A 17832-nucleotide genomic window follows, 5' to 3' on the forward strand; every position below is an offset into this window, starting at 1 on the left:
TTTTTGATGCATTACAGTCTTCATGAGGGAAAATAGGTGGATAATATCAATATTTATTTTTATGCATTTTGCCTATTTTTAGTTATTTTAACTTTTCCCATTTGCAGGAAATTGTGGAGGGAGATGTCAGAATTTTTTAATGACAGCAGATGTTGAGATTAAAAAAGTTAAAGCTTTATAACCATTAAAACACGAATTGTCAGCATCACATGTCAAAGTATACAGAGTAAATATCTTTAAATCAAACTCGTATAAATTCCCAAGTAGCATTTTTCTTACTTTGCCAATCTGCACATTTTGATGAAAACCCATGGAAATATTTTTTCATTAGTTTGTGTGCATATGATGAAATCAGCATTTATTGACATTAACTGATAAAAATGTAATATTGCCAACCTTAATTATTTGGTACATTGGGACACAGAATTCTCCATATTTCATTACTGCCCCGACTTGCTCCTGGAATGCCAATTGCTCAGGAATAGAGGAGAGAATGAGAACCACTTATGCATAAGAGAAAAATGTATATATATATATAATGAACAACAAATAAGCATATTTTGCACCCAAAAAAACAACTCAAGGGCGTGAAAGTGTGAAAGCTTGGTATGAATGGACCATAATATTTAGTCATGAATTTGTTCCTAGATTTTAAATAGGTTTTTTTTTCTATGTTTCATATTTACTCAGTCTGCTCTGTTTGGACATTAACGACCCTGTGGCACATTCTGTAATACTATGCTATCATTAACCAAAGCTTCTCTCTTCCAGCTCTCCCCGAAATGATCTTGGCAAGGCCATCTCAAAACAAATTGCCCTGTCATTCAGGGCAGTCTATTGCAGTCTAGTCTAGAGGCTGTAATAGTGGACTTGCCATGCTACATTCTCAAGGTATGAGTTTATAGGCGTGTGAATTAATTTATATTGAAGACCCCATTTTGCACTTCTCAATTCCCCTTCCTTCCTCATTGCTGCTATGGAGCAGTGATCCCTGAAATCTCTTGAATGGCTTTTCCACAATTTTCCCCATTTCAGTGACAGCATACCTCTATATATGTATGGGAGGGAGGGACAAGTCTATGTTTTTCCCCAATCTTCCAGTAGCTCCTCAACCATCCATGATTTTTGATTGTCTATGGTATAGTAAAGTTAAATTACTGATTTTCTTAGCATTCTAAAATTAATATAATTTGGACCAAGTGATTTGGTTATGCTCAGATTTCCATGTATTATTCTCTTACTTGATCTTTATAAATATTCATATTTAATTCACTAACTGATCAGACTACTATTATACATCACTCTTATTAAAGATGGATTTAAAAATGGACTTTGCTGTATCAGCAAATATACAGAATTGGTTAACATTCAAAAGTTGTATTTTTTCAAATTAGTAAAGAAAGAAAAACTCCTAAATAGTTAGGTATACATTTGGATGTTTAATAAGCTTTCAATACCCTTTCTTCCAGCCATCCTGCTAATTAATTTATTCGTTAAAAAAAGTTTCAATTTATTTTGTAACTCTATTGCATCCTATTAACATTGTAGAAAAGCATCTGGAAGGTAAAACACAGGGTATTTCTTATCAGTTAATACCTTTTTTCTTAGCTTTACTTGAAGTAGACTTCATCTTTTTCTTCAAATGCAGATGCTATGAACAATAGAGGTTATAGTAGATGTGAATTATTTTATAGGACAGCATCTTCCAAAAATACTGTAGTAAGAAATAATTGCACAGGCTAAAGCTGGTGTTACTTCTGCTTTCTTCTAATTTCAAGACTATTACCTTCATTAGAAGCAAGAGGAAGACCAAAGACAGGGTAGGCCCACTGCTTAGTGAAGAGGGAGAAACAGTAACAGGAAACTTGGAAATGGCAGAGATGCTTAATGTCTTCTTTGTTTCAGTCTTCACCGAGAAGTCTGAAGGAATGCCTAACATAATGAATGCTAATGGGAAGGGGGTAGGTTTAGCAGATAAAATAAAAAAAGAACAAGTTAAAAATCACTTAGAAAAGTTAGATGCCTGCAAGTCACCAGGGCCTGATGAAATGCATCCTAGAATACTAAAGGAGCTAATAGTGGAGGTATCTGAGCCTCTAGCTATTATCTTTGGAAAATCATGGGAGACGGGAGAGATTCCAGAAGACTTGAAAAGGGCAAATATAGTGCCCATCTATAAAAAGGGAAATAAAAACAACCCAGGAAACTACAGACCAGTTAGTTTAACTTCTGTGCCAGGGAAGAGAATGGAGCAAGTAATTAAGGAAATCATCTGCAAACACTTGGAAGGTGGTAAGGTGATAGGGAACAGCCAGCATGGATTTGTAAAGAACAAATCATGTCAAACCAATCTGATAGCTTTCTTCGATAGGATAACGAGTCTTGTGGATAAGGGAGAAGCTGTGGATGTGGTATACCTAGACTTTAGTAAGGCATTTGATACGGACTCACATGATATTCTTATCGATAAACTAGGCAAATACAATTTAGATGGGGCTACTATAAGGTGGGTACATAACTGGCTGGATAACCTTACTCAGAGAGTTGTTATTAACGGTTCCCAATCCTGCTGGAAAGGCATAACGAGTGGGGTTCCGCAGGGGTCTGTTTTGGGACCGGCTCTGTTCAATATCTTCATTAACGATTTAGATATTGGCATAGAAAGTATGCTTATTAAGTTTGCAGATGATACCAAACTGGGAGGGATTGCAACTGCTTTGGAGGACAGGGTCATAATTCAAAATGATCTGGACAAATTGGAGAAATGGTCTGAGTTAAACAGGATGAAGTTTAACAAAGACAAATGCAAAGTGCTCCACTTAGGAAGAAAAAATCAGTTTCACACTGTCAAGGCTGGATCCCCACTTTGAACTTTAGGGTACAAATGTAGGGGCCTGCATGAAAACTTCTAAGCTTAACTACCAGCTTAGCTCTGGTTCTGCTGCCACCATTTCAATGGATTCCATTCCTGGGAAACCTTGAAAAACCTTCACCAATTCCCTGGTGAATACAGATCCAAACCCCTTGGATTTTAAAACAAGGAGAAATTAACTATTCCCCCTCCTTCCTCCCACCAACTCCTGGTGAATACAGTTCCAACCCCCCTGGGATCTACAACAGGGAGAAATTAACCATCCCCCCTCCTTCCTCCCACCAACTCCTGGTGAATCAAGATCCAAACCCCTTGGATCTTAAAACAAGAAAAAATCAATCAGGTTCTAAAAAGAAAGCTTTTAATTAAAGAAAAAAAGGTAAAAATCATCTCTGTAAAATCAGTATGGAAATTAACCTTACAGGGTAATCAAACTTAAAGAGCTCAGAGGACTCCCCTCTAGTCTCAGGTTCAAAGTACAGCAAACAAAGATAAACACTCTAGTAAAAGGTACATTTACAAGTTGAGAAAAACAAAGGAAAACTAACACGCCTTGCCTGGCTATTTACTTACAAGTTTGAAATAGGAGAGACTTGTTTAGAAAGATGTGGAGAACCTGGATTGATGTCTGGTCCCTCTCAGTTCCGAGAACGAACACACTCCCAAACAAAGAACACAAACAAAAGCCTTCCCCCCCCCCCAAGATTTGAAAGTATCTTGTCCCCTTATTGGTCCTTTAGGTCAGATGCCAGCCAGGTTACCTGAGCTTCTTAACCCTTTACAGGGAAAAGGATTTTGGAGTCTCTGGCCAGGAGGGGTTTTATAGTACTGTACACAGGACAGCTATTACCCTTCCCTTTATAGTTATGACACACACATACAGAATGGGAAGAGACTGTCTAGGAAGGAGTACGGCAGAAAGGGATCTAGGGGTTATAGTGGACCACAAGCTAAATATGAGTCAACAGTGTGATGCTGTTGCAAAAAAAGCAAACACGATTCTGGGATGTATTAACAGGTGTGTTGTGAGCAAGACACGAGAAGTCATTCTTCCGCTCTACTCTGCTCTGGTTAGGCCTCAGCTGGAGTATTGTGTCCAGTTCTGGGCACCATATTTCAAGAAAGATGTGGAGAAATTGGAAAGGGTCCAGAGAAGAGCAACAAGAATGATTAAAGGTCTTGAGAACATGACCTATGAAGGAAGGCTGAAGGAATTGGGTTTGTTTAGTTTGGAAAAGAGAAGACTGAGAGGGGATATGATAGCAGTTTTCATGTATCTAAAAGGGTGTCATAAGGAGGAGGGAGAAAACTTGTTCACCTTAGCCTCTAAGGATAGAACAAGAAGCAATGGGCTTAAACTGCAGCAAGGGAGGTCTAGGTTGGACATTAGGAAAAAGTTCCTAACTGTCATGGTGGTTAAACACTGGAATAAATTGCCTAGGAAGGTTGTGGAATCTCCATCTCTGGAGATATTTAAGAGTAGGTTAGATAAATGTCTATCAGGGATGGTCTAGACAGTATTTGGTCCTGCCATGCAGGCAGGGGACTGGACTCGATGACCTCTCGAGGTCCCTTCCAGTCCTAGAATCTATGAATCTATGAATCTATTACATCCAATGTTTAAAAACAGGAGTCTGGTTATTCTGCCATATTTATCTTATTTGCCCATTTTTGTGTCTTAATTTGTAGATTAAAATTATCAACCAACTTTAGATGATCTTTCTGTCCCTTTATTTGCTCTATTAAAGTTCTTATTATTGCTTCCTTTTTCCTCATTCCTCTTTTTCTTCCAATTGTTTGTTACTCCCACTCTTGTGTGATTGTCTTAAACCCCACTTGTGATTTGTTACAAAAGTGACTGTGCAGAGTTCCATTAATAATAGTAGGGATTAGAGCGTGTACAATAGTTTGCCTTCAAAACAAATTGCACTCTTTGAGCCTTAGATTTTAATTGTTGCAGGACTGTGATCATTTCTTAGTATGGGGTAGATTGTGAGTTTACTACCTTGCTCGTGGTAGCGAATAGGTATTTACTAGGTGAGGCATAGATGTAAAGCAATAATGCAATGAGCTTACAATCCTCAAGGCCTGTAGGACAATAGTTTAGCCAAGCTAATTAAGGCATAAAGCCAAAAAAAGTCTTAAGCATGTGTATCTAACCTAGACTAACCTTAGATCCTAAGTTATCACAAGATAGAATGTTGTAATGACTAAACTTCTGGCATTTGTTCACAAGATCTATCTTATATCAGCTTGGGATATTTTTAGTTAAGGACATCAGCCAATGTCTGACCACACGAATGCCATGGAAACTAATATATGTATATGCTAATATGCTTGAGGTAAAAGGATTAATAACCTTTGGGAAAAGGGTACCCCAATATTAGTAGGGTAAGAAACTACAAATAAGGAAAAGGAAAAATAAAGAAACCCCTATTGAATATGCATTAGGGATAGTAGCATTAGTGTGACACATTATAAAAGTTGTATCCCAGCCTGTGTGCTTGGGAGATGCCAGTGTGACAATCACTAGTGAGTGTGAGGGGGAAGATAAAGAAGGATGATGTTAGCTAATGCTTCCAGTTGTTTTGCAAAGAATAGTGTAAATCAGGGGTTCCCAAACTTGGTTCGTGGCTTGTTCAGGGTAAGCTCCTGGCGGGCCATGAAACGCTTTGTTTACCTAAGTGTCTGCAGGTACGGCTGCTCCCAGCTCCCAGTGGCCATAGTTTGCCATTCCCAGCCAAGGGGAGCTGCAGGAAGTGGTGCGGGCTGGGCCACCGCTTCCCACAGGTCCCTTTGGCTGGGAACAGCAAACTGCGGCCACTGGGAGCTGCAGACACTTAGGTAAACAAAGCGTTTCGCGGCCTGCCAGGAGCTTACCCTGAACAAGCCACGAACCAAATTTGGGAACCCCTGGCTTAGGGTAATATATTGTTACACTGTCCCTGGAGTAACTCTTGAAGAAGATTGTAAACACACACAAACAAACACACACACACAAGTCTCCCTGTTGCTTTGGAATGACTTGTGCTGAACTTATACCTGAAGCCCTGGCCATGCTACTAGGTGCTGCAGGAAAGACAAAGTGCAAAGCCAAGGCTCCACCCTCTCCCAGCCTCTTCATGACTTTTCTCACACACCTGAATAGAGAGGGAATGTAGTGACTCTGTAGAGCTAATGTCCCTATTAACACCACTACCCATGATATGAGTAACTGGAACAGGGGAATTCTTCTCCAGGCAGGCCAGAATTTGGCCTGATGTGTTTGCACAGTGCCCATCACAATGGTGACTCATTCTGACTGGGGCCTGTAGGTGCTACCATATCATAAATAATAAATATTATATTTGTATTTATAAATATAAATAATTATTACATGGAGCCAGTATCATTTTCTTCCTGGTAACTTTGACAGCTCCAACTAGCCCCTAATTACTAAGAATCTGATCCAATGCCCACTGAAATCATTCAAACAAATGTGGGATAAACTTGTAGTGACAAGAACATATCTATCTTGACAAATTAAATACTTGGTTTGCACACATTCAGATGACTCCTGCTTTCTCTGGAGCTTATACTATTCTACTAATTACCACTGGTTTCCATAAAAGAAGAATCAGACCCAATCAGAGAGCAAAATATTCCACTAGTCACCATAACTGAACTTGGAGACTCATTATCAGACAGTTCTGGGTTAAATAACCAACCAAACAAAACCCTGAAGAGATCCTGAATCTTTTAATGGACATTGATGGTCAGATGTTAGCTATCTGACGACTTTATATTTCTACTTCAAATGGGTTTGCAATAATAAGCAAAGAATGTTGATGAGGGGTTTCTCTATTATGATCTTTGGAAACAGAAATGGCCGATATCATTTAGAGAGTTTGGATTGGGGCAGTGGTATTTTTTCTACAGAGACAGATTCTGACCTGATATTTTAAGTTTGCCCCTGGTTCAACAAAGCACTTAAAACAGACACTCATCTTTAATCAATTTTCAACTTAAGCAAATGCCTAAGCTAACATTTTTGCTTCATTGGGGCCAAGGGATGAAGCTGAGGTGGAGGGGGGAGTCTTCAGGCTGCCTTTATGGCTCCCCAGTCCTTTGACTGGCTAGGTATAGTGTATCCCCTGCTAGAACTTAGGCCAGCTTGTGGCTGCTCTAAGTTGAGCCTGGTTGCTACAACACTCAAGAGACTGCTCTGTCAGCTACGGATCTTGAGAGCTCAGTGCAACTCTAGGCACATGCCTTTTTTCAGTCAGCCATGTGCTCTTAATGCTGGGATTGAGGAAGGGGTGGAGAAAAGCTGGCTATGCTGTTTTATGCTAGGAGAATCCACAAGTAGTTACTGACATCAGCTTTCTTTTGCATCATTTTATTTATTTAGTTAGTTAGTTAGTTAGATATTTAATCTTATTAGTGCTACAGAGCCAATTCAGCAAGGGTCGAGTAAGCTGGATTCTCTCTAGATCACTCATCAAGAAAAATGTTAACTACATTTCAAATGCATAATTTTTACATCAAAGTGCACATAGGTATGCTCTTTATTGCACCTTAACACACTAAAATATACCTCTGTTGAGTCAAGTTGACTGCTGATACACAAAGAGTGTGCAAAGTTAGCAGTCACAAAATCTTTTAATTTGAACATCTTTGTTATGGAGTGATTGAGACGTAAACCAGGAAACCCACAATGCTGCTTTTAGAGAGTCACTTTTCAGAGGAAAATTACTCTTTAATAGTCTCTGCTGGCCCCTCATTCCAGCATCTACATTGTGGTGGTGTGAAGTTGGTGTGAAATTTGACATTGCGGAGACAGTATACATTAAGCAACACAACAGTGCATGCTACAGTTTTTTAATGTTTAAGTATACATGCACATGTTTTATGTGGAGGGGAACATGATAGACATAATTTTAATTGGAAAGAAAATCTGCTGTATTCCTTCTGCAATTAAAAATGTGTTTTAGATTATATAGAATTTCAATTCCATTTAACTTTGAAAGTGAAGCTAGCTAAATTCCTGAGACTTCCCCCTCAGAAAAGTGCTTCTGGTTGTTCTGGGCAAACATTCTGGGAAACTAGGGTGGCATCGTTCAGAAAATTGTTCTAATGGTCATTTTTTGTTTGAGAAGAGATAAGACAAATGATTTCAATCAAGAGTTGCATAGTTTATGGATTGATAAATGGGCAGTGATTTTATGATAGCCACTAGAGACAGAGTAGTGTTGTCAAGACTCTTGAAATTTTTTAACTCACTTTCATTCTTGAGTTAAAATAGATTTCAATCAAGCCTTAACATTTAGGAGAAAAGGGTCTGGAATGCTATCTATTACAAGTTATTTGCCAATTCTGTTCTGATTTTACAGGCTGTGAGTTTATTTAGCAAAAACATTTAGTAATTAAGAGAATTACATCACCAACAAACCTGCCGAGGAGAAATAAAAAGTAGAATTCACATGATTTCAAGTAGTAAGCAGCTTTCTTAGTGTATATGGAAAGTCATCATTTTCATACATGTAATATAAAGCATATAAAACAATTTTATTTTTTTTTCTTATAACTATGATTTTTTAAAATACCAACAGTTATTATTATTCTGGAATTTAGTTGTGTTTTATGAAGGTGAGTCTGCCTATAAGGCCTGATCCAACTCCCATTTAAGTAAATGGGGAGGGGGGGATAAGGAGAATCTGATTGTCTTTAGTGGGGGCTTTGAACAAGCACTAGATTATCAACTCTGAAGTAGGCATTGTTCCTAACTGAAGCATTAATCAATCAATACTTATTAAACAGCTAGAGTTTTTAGTATTCTTATTCTATATTACCCAATGCAATATAATACTCCTGGCCTAATACAAATGAAAAGAAAACAAAATCAAAACAGACCACCTCCCTAATTTAGATTGCTTGAGGCCTGATGCAGGCAAAGATTTATGTGCAGCTTTCGACACTATCCAATAGAGAAGTGCCTTGCAAAACATTAAAAACTCTACTATTAATCTATGATTAAGCCTCATCCCACAGAAAATTATATTTTGTTCACACTAGTCCCCATATGTTACAGTGCATGGGATTTGCCAAAACATACTGAGGATGGAGATATGTCTCTCTGGAAGCCCCACTGGCTCACATATTTTGGTATTCCCCAGGGTATGATCTAGAAGTAGGGAGGAGGATTAATATGATTATGGAAACTTCCTTAAAAATTACTTACCAGAACATTGTTTTGGGAAATATTGCAGCATCTTGGAAACTCTCCAACTCACGGAAAGTTTGGTTCACTAAAGCAGTGTTTATAGCTAAACAACACATATTGTTTAGAGTCTAAGCCTTAGACGGAAGAGTAAACTGCCTCCAGGGATAGAAGATTGGCGCAGCAACTTATGTGACCTGCCATCTAAAGAACAGGTAATGTTTTGGAGAAGAAGGACCTCAGACAAATATGAAAAGCTTTGGTCTGATGTTTCAGAAACTTTTGATTAATTCTTAGCAGATGGAAACATAGATGTTGCTCTCCTTTTCCCTCTGACCTTCCTTCCTTTTATTCTCTTCCTTCCAATCCCTTTGCTTTTTATGTTCTTTTCTGTTCTCCCTTTATTTTTGAAAATAAAAATCAATATAAATAAAATGTATTTAAAATAAAATCCTACCAGTCCACATGATGAAAGACGATACTTCACAAAGCAAATTTGGTCTGCATGATTCCTTAAGGCCTTATTCGGAAATGCATCCTTATTCAAGAAAGATGCTTCCTACTTGCTTTCTCTGAATCAGGATGGATTTTGCATGTGCGTAAGTAAACGGCCTGCACACATGGAATCCACTGAACTACCATATACATTTAGTTCAAGATATTTGATTATTTAAGACAATTAGTACATTTTCAAGGATGATCACTGCATTTTTAAAGAAATTTGGAAAGAGCTAAATATCCTCCTACTGAGCCAACAAAGGAAAAATACAGCAAAAAATCTGAAAAATTTCCTGACCTCTCCTAATCCATTCCAGATAGTTAAAGTAAATTTACCCCCTTTAATTTGCTGTTTTTTTAAATGATATTTTCCTGCTTGTTGAAGTGGTTTTATAATCACCCTGATGTTTTAATTCAGTGCAAGATAATTACATGATTGGAAAGCTTCTACAGCCAGTCAGATTGCAGCTTACCTCAATAAACATTTTGTTAGGTTAAATAGTGTATAGTGCTACCAAAATGAAAAGGAAGTTGTGGTGCAAGCAACAGCTAGCCCCTGGCCTCAGAATGGTTTCTGTTCAGAGATTAACTCAATATCTTCCATCATAGCAGTTACAAAGAAAAATAGTCTTAATAAGATTTAGAAAATTGCATCTATCTAGCAAGTTCCTCTGAAACCTTGATGGAATTATAAATTTGAAGTACTATCTCCTGTACTAGACTTAAGTCATTTCAGCAAAGCACTTAAGGATATATGCTTCAATCAAACTGACTTCAATAGACTCAGGAGGTGTTTTGGTACTTCCCTGGATTGGGCCCAGATTCACTCTATCGTTGCTGTAACTCCATATTGCAATTCCTCACGATTTTCCACAGCGTACATCTCCTTGCAGAGTCCTATTGTACACTTTTGTACAATTCTGGTATTTTCCAGGGTCATCTCCTCCTTTATTCCTAATGTCAAACAGGCATAACATATGCCCAGGAAATGAGAACAAACTAGAAAAATATTTATACCAGCACTCAACTGATATTAGAAGAGAAGAGATGAAACAGATAAGGTGTTCAGATATTTCGCTATAAATCAACAAACTAAATAATCTGTAGATGCACCAACCTACAAATTATTAACTAACAAACCATTTCTAATCAAACCCATTTGTGCCTATTGGAATACTTGAAAACACTTCTCAGTAGATCTCAGGCACCTTGAAAGCACCCTTTTTTGGCAGATTAGTCAATTGGCTAATTATTTCAGACATTTTCAAAAGGGAGCTTTTTCCTGTCACTTTTCATGATGACGGGGCCACTTCTTTTTCTTCTGAAAATACATTTTAGTATTGTTTCCTCCACATCCAAAAGTTTACCTTTTTCCTGTGTGTGGAAGCAGAGGACAAGACTAAAATTGCTCAAATATTTGGATTGGCTTCTGAACATGACACTGTCTTTCACTGAAAATGAAGTATGGTGGCATCCAAGGACATTTTGATGTGATGGCCTTAATTTAACATGGTACAGCATATATTCATATTATAACTGGCAGTGTTCACTCCTGGTATAGTTATAACTCCCTGGATTCAGACACCTCACAACTTCTTAAAGCATTCATCTTTGGGGCTGACATTTTCAATGTTTGGTTTCTGCTTAAGGTGGATGGTGAATGTTGTTGGTGTGTGGGTGAGAGAGAGAGATTGTAAAAAAGAAAAATAATTTAAAAAAAATCAACCCAAAAAGCAGACTATCCACCAAAACTGAAGGGAATAAAAAGATAGTTATTATTTACGTGATAAAGAAAAGATAAAAACGTTCAGAAAATAAAAGTTGAAAATTGGCAAGGAGAGTCCTATAGTGAGCAGAGTGTGCTTTAGAAAATTAAGGGGGGAAAAACAGGATTAGAAACAACAATGTTGTTATTTACAAATGGCAGGATGTTAATCATGAATGCATATGAATGTAGCAAAATGCTTAAACCACTCAGATATTGTCAACTGGCCAGGAGATATTGCAAAACAATTTTTTCACCTACTAAACTCTTTAGGACCACCATTTTGTTTTTTGTGTATGCAGCCCTTAGCATGAGGGAGCCCTGCTACTGATTCTAAGAGTTTCCACATTAAAAATAAGGAATAGTAATAATTCTGCTCTTCTCCTACCATGACTTAAAAGACTGAATGCTAGTAGCTCATGAGTTTTTTTCCTTATCACTTCAGCTGACTAGTGCTAAGTTTTTGCTGTGTTATATATAGTGAAAATTCCTATTATTATTAGGAGTAGCTGGGAGTGACAGAGAGCAGCTGTGCATAAGTATGAAAAAGTCTCCAAGGTCTGCTGACTGCCACTGATCTAGGGGGAGACAGACTCCAAAGTAGGGTGATGGGAGACATTCTAGGTGAGAAGGAATGGAGGAAGTTTGTTGGAATGAGATGTTTGGCAAATGGAAGCAGACAGTGAGAGAAAGGAACCATGTTTTAAAAGATAGGATTTAAACTCTACTTGCTTAGTTTTCCTATTTGAGATATTTAGGGCTTGATTTTCCAAAGCACTCAACATGGGCCTAACTCTGCTCCCCCACTGCCAAAGGTAAAATTTTAATTGAAAGCAGAATTAGTCCATCTCCGAGAGATTTTGAAAATCACTTCCATAGTCCCCCTGGGAATCCCATGAAGTCTAAAGTGGGAGAAAGTATTTAGGTTTTTTTGTTTGTTAAACTTAACAACCCTGGCCAACTACATTCTATACCTAAAATATGAAGTATTAAGGGTTCTTCTGATTTAACTACATTCAAAATATTACTTAAATAAGTATAGTTTTTACGTCCCTGACTTTTAGGGGAAAAAGAATGAACAGACTAAAAACCATTACTTTCCACTGATAGAACACACTTTTCAAGGAAGAATTTAGATACTATTCACATTTTGGATGCTTGCAGGGTTGACAGCAACTTTGGATTGTTTGGGGGGGGTGGACAAGGAAATCTCCTTTGTTGATATCACTTTTATGTGTTTCAGACTGTGTGATCAACTGCTGAATCCTTTTGAAGAGCCTTGGGGGGGGGGGTGAGATTTAAATTCAGATAGTAAATTCAGTGAACCTGGGCTCTGCAAATATGGAAACTATCCATCGTCCTAATAGCTTTCCATTCTGAATAGCTTTTAAGGCCCCTGGTCAGAACTGCTCTTCCTCTATATTCTGAGAGGCATTTCTGCCTACATTATATTATCAGAGTGATAATGGGGGAGGGGTGAACATAGCCCCAATTTAGAAGTGAAATGCAGTTTTAATCCCTGTGATACAAATACACTTTTAAAGATTTAATTGACTTCTTGAGAAGGAAGGAGACCATCAAATGAAAAAAGATTCACATTTTGTTGATAGAAGGAGCCTGTGCTCACCACTACCTGCAAATATTTCATAAGAGAGTGTTGTGCAGGATGAAATGCTGAGGTGGTGTTTTCCCAGAATGTGTCCCCAAGATTCTTCATAACAGAAGCATTGTTACAGTGATGGGCTGAAAGATGGTTATGATCAGAAGTGAAGACGTGTCCAATAACACGTATTTCATATAAACCATATTTGAAAGCATCTAAATTGAGCAGAGTTAACACTGTTCCCAAAGCTGCATCTGAATCCATGTGATACTATGTTTGATCCATTATTGGAGGTTAAGCTTTCCCAGTGGTGAAGAGAGTTCAAATTTTTGGCATCAGAGATCCCTGGGCCCTCACTACACATTATCTTAATGATGCAAGTGAATACACTTGCAGAAGACTAATATGGGAAATAATATTTCCCAATATATGTTAATTACAAAAGTAGGATGGCATGTGTAGAAAAACATGAACCCCATGAAGAGGTTGTAGCAATGATGTCACAAGAGCATAAATAGTAAAAGAACAAGTGAGCCACGTTGTTTTGAAAAAGTTGCAACTTGGTTACCATTGGCTAGTAGATCTGCCAGGAGACTAATGATTATAAATAGAAAGAACTAGTGCAGCTGTCAGATAAGATTTCTAAAATGACTAAAAATTTAAACAGGAAGGTTTAATTCTAATAATCGAGAATTTCATCAAAGAACTAATATGGGGATTAAGTAGAATGAAATAATAAAAGGGAATACAGTGAAATAAAATGAAATAAGTAAATGGGATCAAAATATAAGTTAATACCTATACTCTGTATCACATGAAGAAATGTGGGAAGAAATCAGGTTATAATGACTTGAACACAAAAAGTTGAACAGTAAAAAAAAATGGATTTCTGTCTTATCCATGTTTTATAGTAAGAGATTACCATAAAACCAGTTGGACATGTCATGAAGAAAACAAGAAACAGAGAGCAAGATTCTGAGGAAACACAGAAAAATAAATGTAAATCTATATCATTTAATAAATGTATATCATTTGCAAATGATAATGAAACCTTAAGCTAATAGTACCATGTCTCATATAACTCACTCTAGACAGACTAGAGGTGAGGTAATATCTTTTATTGGGACCAACTTCTGTTGCTGAGAGAGACGAGCTTTTGAGCTTATGTAGAGCTCTTCTTCTCACTCTATATAGTCCCTAGTTTATGGGTGGGAGCCTGCTGCCTTGTTCCTTACATTTTATATAATTTGTTTTCATTAACTGTTTCTGCTGTGTCATATCCCCACCACAAACTCAGCAAACCTGGAGCCCTGGACAGGCTAGTATTTGTGAATAGTGTGAATTAATTTATTTATTATGCTGATTTTTTTTAAACAATCAGCAGATGGAGCTAGAGTTTCAAAGAGTCACTCCCCTCCTCGCCCCCACAATGGAGCTGCCTTCTTCATCAAAGATTCTGTTCTTAATGGACAAGAGCTCTGGGAAAGTGTTTTACTCTTAGGAAAGAAAATGAACACTCAGTAGGTATGTGGGAGTTTTCAGTGGAAAATCCAGAGTGCTACAGGAAATAACATTGTCTGGCTATACCGAAAGAAGGACAGGAGACACTTCATATGGATTTAATCAGGCCACAACTTTATTATTAGATGTCTGGGACTACCTGGCAGATAAAAAGTGTACAGTGCAGGCAACTTCAGGCTAATTCAAAGAACTACCCAGGGCTTCCACCAGCCCCCCTCCTTCATAAAACATTTAGGTCCCCCAGCCAACCCATAGCTTGGACCTTACCATCCTCTGGACATCTGCCCCACACTTACAAAATGAGTTGTGACATATGGCCTAACTCCTTAGAAATCATAGAATCATAGATTAGGGTTAGAAGAGACCTAAGGAGGTCATCTAGTCCAACCCTCTGCTCAAAGCAGAACCAATCCCAACTAAATCATCCCAGCCAGGGCTTTATCAAGATAGGCCTTAAAAATGATTCCACCACCTCCCTAGGTAACCCATTCCAGTGCTTCACTACCCTCCTAGTGAAATAGTTTTTCCTAATATCCAATCTAGACTTCTCCCACTGCAACTTGAGACCATAGCTTCTTGTTCTGTCATCTTCCACCACTGAGAACAGCCTAGCTCCATTGTCTTTGGACTGCCCCTTCAGGAAGTTGAAGGCTGCTATCAAATCCTCCCCCCACTTCTCTTCTGCAGATTAAATAACCCCAGTTCCCCCAGTCCCTCAGCCTCTCCTCATAAGTCATGTGCCCCAGCACCCTAATCATTTTCATTACCCTCCGCTGGACTCTCTCCAGTTTGTCCACATCGTTTCTGTAGGGTGGGAGGGGGCTAAAATCGGACACAATACTCCAGATGTGGCCTCACCAGTGCCGAATAGAGGGGAATAATCACTTTCCTCAATCTGCTGGCAATGCTCCTACTAATGCAGCCCAATATGCCATTAGCCCTCTTGGCAACAAGGGCACACTGTTGACTCATATCCTGCTTCTTGTTCAGTGTAATCTCCAGATCCTTTTCTGCAGAACTTCCACTTAGTCAGTTGGTCCCCAGCCTGTACCAGTGCATGGGATTCTTCTGTCCCAAGTGCAGGACTCTGCACTTGTCCTTCTTGAACCTCATCAGATTTCTTTTGGCCCAATCCTCCAATATGTCTAGGTCACTCTAGCTTATCTACTTCTTCCTCCTTTCATTGCCATAATAGGTCCTCCCTGACATGTGCTGTAGGGAAGGCGAAAACCTCCACTCCACCCAGGCCAATATGGTGGTGAGGGAAAAATGCATTCCCAGCACCCCTAAAAAGAAGCAACTAGTGCAATACCCACAGCAGATCCTAAGCAAACCTGATATTTGCTACCTCAAGGGGAGAGAGGGTAGGTACTTCCTGGAGAAAGGGCTTCTAAGGCCCAGGCTTGCACCTTTTAAACCTTCCATCCTTACATTCCCAGGGGATGAGTCAGCATCACCAAGCTGACTCCCACCTACCTTTTTTCAGCAGTTTCCGACTTCCTCCATCCCCGCCACCACACACCTGTGAAGCACTGCCTCAATCTTCCAGCAATCCTGGAAAATATCCCCACCACTTCAGGTGTGATGTGAGCATTGGCAGCTCACTTCTTTCAAATCAGTTCTCGATTAATGCCCAGCATAGGGCATTAATGTGTTGAATTGGGCTGGCTGAAAATATAGAACTGAATTTGGAGAACTATGATCATGAAAGATGCCATGGTACTTTTACAGACACAGAGGATTTAATCCAAGTGTTCTGGTTAAATGCCATTGGGATAATTACATTCTGCCTATCTACATTTCTCTCTAGAGTTTCCGTTATGTGTTATAGTATTTCTTGACCTAAACTATTGTCTAGTATTCCTATGTGCTGTTACACACTCTCTATGGCCCAGCACAAGTGGCTAGGAGACAGCGAAGGATTGATAGTAAAGTTTGTTATCTGGGATGCTTACGGATGAAAAGAATTATATCAATATAAGTTAATCATTCTAACCTTTTAACTTTAAAAGGTATTTTTTCCCTGAAAATTCTGTTCCTCCAAAAGAAAAGTAAGTATTCTAAATATTTAATGAACTAATTAGGTAAAATACTAGCACTAGTAGAGGCTTAAGTAAATATATTCCTCTTCACCAAATTCCGTCCAAGGTTTTTAGACCAACTCTGAAAACATTTACGAATTTCTTTTAACTTCATAACCAGTAAATATTTCATCAGTACTTTAAAATTTAATACCACCCATTTAAGAAGGATGTTTTACCTTTAGAAAAATAGTTTACAAAGTTGTCTTCCTTCGTGTAGAACAGATTTTATATTTGAATCATTAATGTGTCTTTTCTAGTCTAATTTTTAATTCTAGGGGAGTTTTAGCTGTTAAACATGCACATGTCACCAGATTTTACTGAAATACATGGGAATGGTGTCACAAGATGATTTCTTGTGGGGGAAAGAATGATTTTGCAGGACCAAATTTACAGGGCCACAGTCAGCAATAAATGGGCCTGAGGCTAGTAGTAGAAGTGCCCACTCCTGTCCAATTCAGTTTTCCACCAATCTACTCTTTACTTCCCTCAATCTTCTGCCCCTCCCAGCATCCCTCTTTTTGAGCAGTTGTTTCTTGTTTTTTCACCCACCAGAAATTACTTTTAAATAAAGTTTCCCAAGCCATATATTTCCTGTTTTGTTCATCTTCCTGTACACACATGCTCTCACCCAAAGATCTCTGGCTGAAGTGGTTGAGATAGCCATGAATAGAAAGCAAGAGAGGCCTAGAGTATGATCCAGTGATGTTCTTTACAATATATAAAGTATAAAATTCAAATCAAGTTATCCTGCTCTACTTTTGCTCTATCCAAATGGAGCAAAAATCCACCTCACTGGCAGCTAAATAGTACCATTAAAATGGGCTGTTGCTGCAGACCTAAACTTTAAGTAATCTGTAATGGAAAGAAGGAGAGACCTGGCTCAACTACGATCACATTAGAAAGTGGTGGTCATTGGCACAATTCATCCTCAATGACAAGATTATGGAATGGAAGTAAGGAATAGGCAAGGTATAATTAATATATATATATATATGTATATATAATATAAATTATAGTCCCTCCTATCTAGCTTCCACTGATTTCCTGGAGAGGCATGTTTTAATTTGTCATAATTATGTCAAATCAAAGAAAGAAAGAAAGAAAGAAAGAAAGAAAGAAAGAAAGAAAGAAAGAAAGAAAGAATACTTTCTTCACAAATGAAAAAAATACTTCATGTTGAAGGGTTTGTAGAATACAACAACAAAGTGGATGGTTTTCTTTTTGATACAATTAATGTGAGTGATGGTTACAGAAATCTTTAACTGGTGGACACAGATAATTGTTGTTAAA

Source organism: Trachemys scripta, chromosome 5 (genome assembly GCF_013100865.1).
Source record: "Trachemys scripta elegans isolate TJP31775 chromosome 5, CAS_Tse_1.0, whole genome shotgun sequence".
Taxonomy (NCBI): domain Eukaryota; kingdom Metazoa; phylum Chordata; order Testudines; family Emydidae; genus Trachemys; species Trachemys scripta.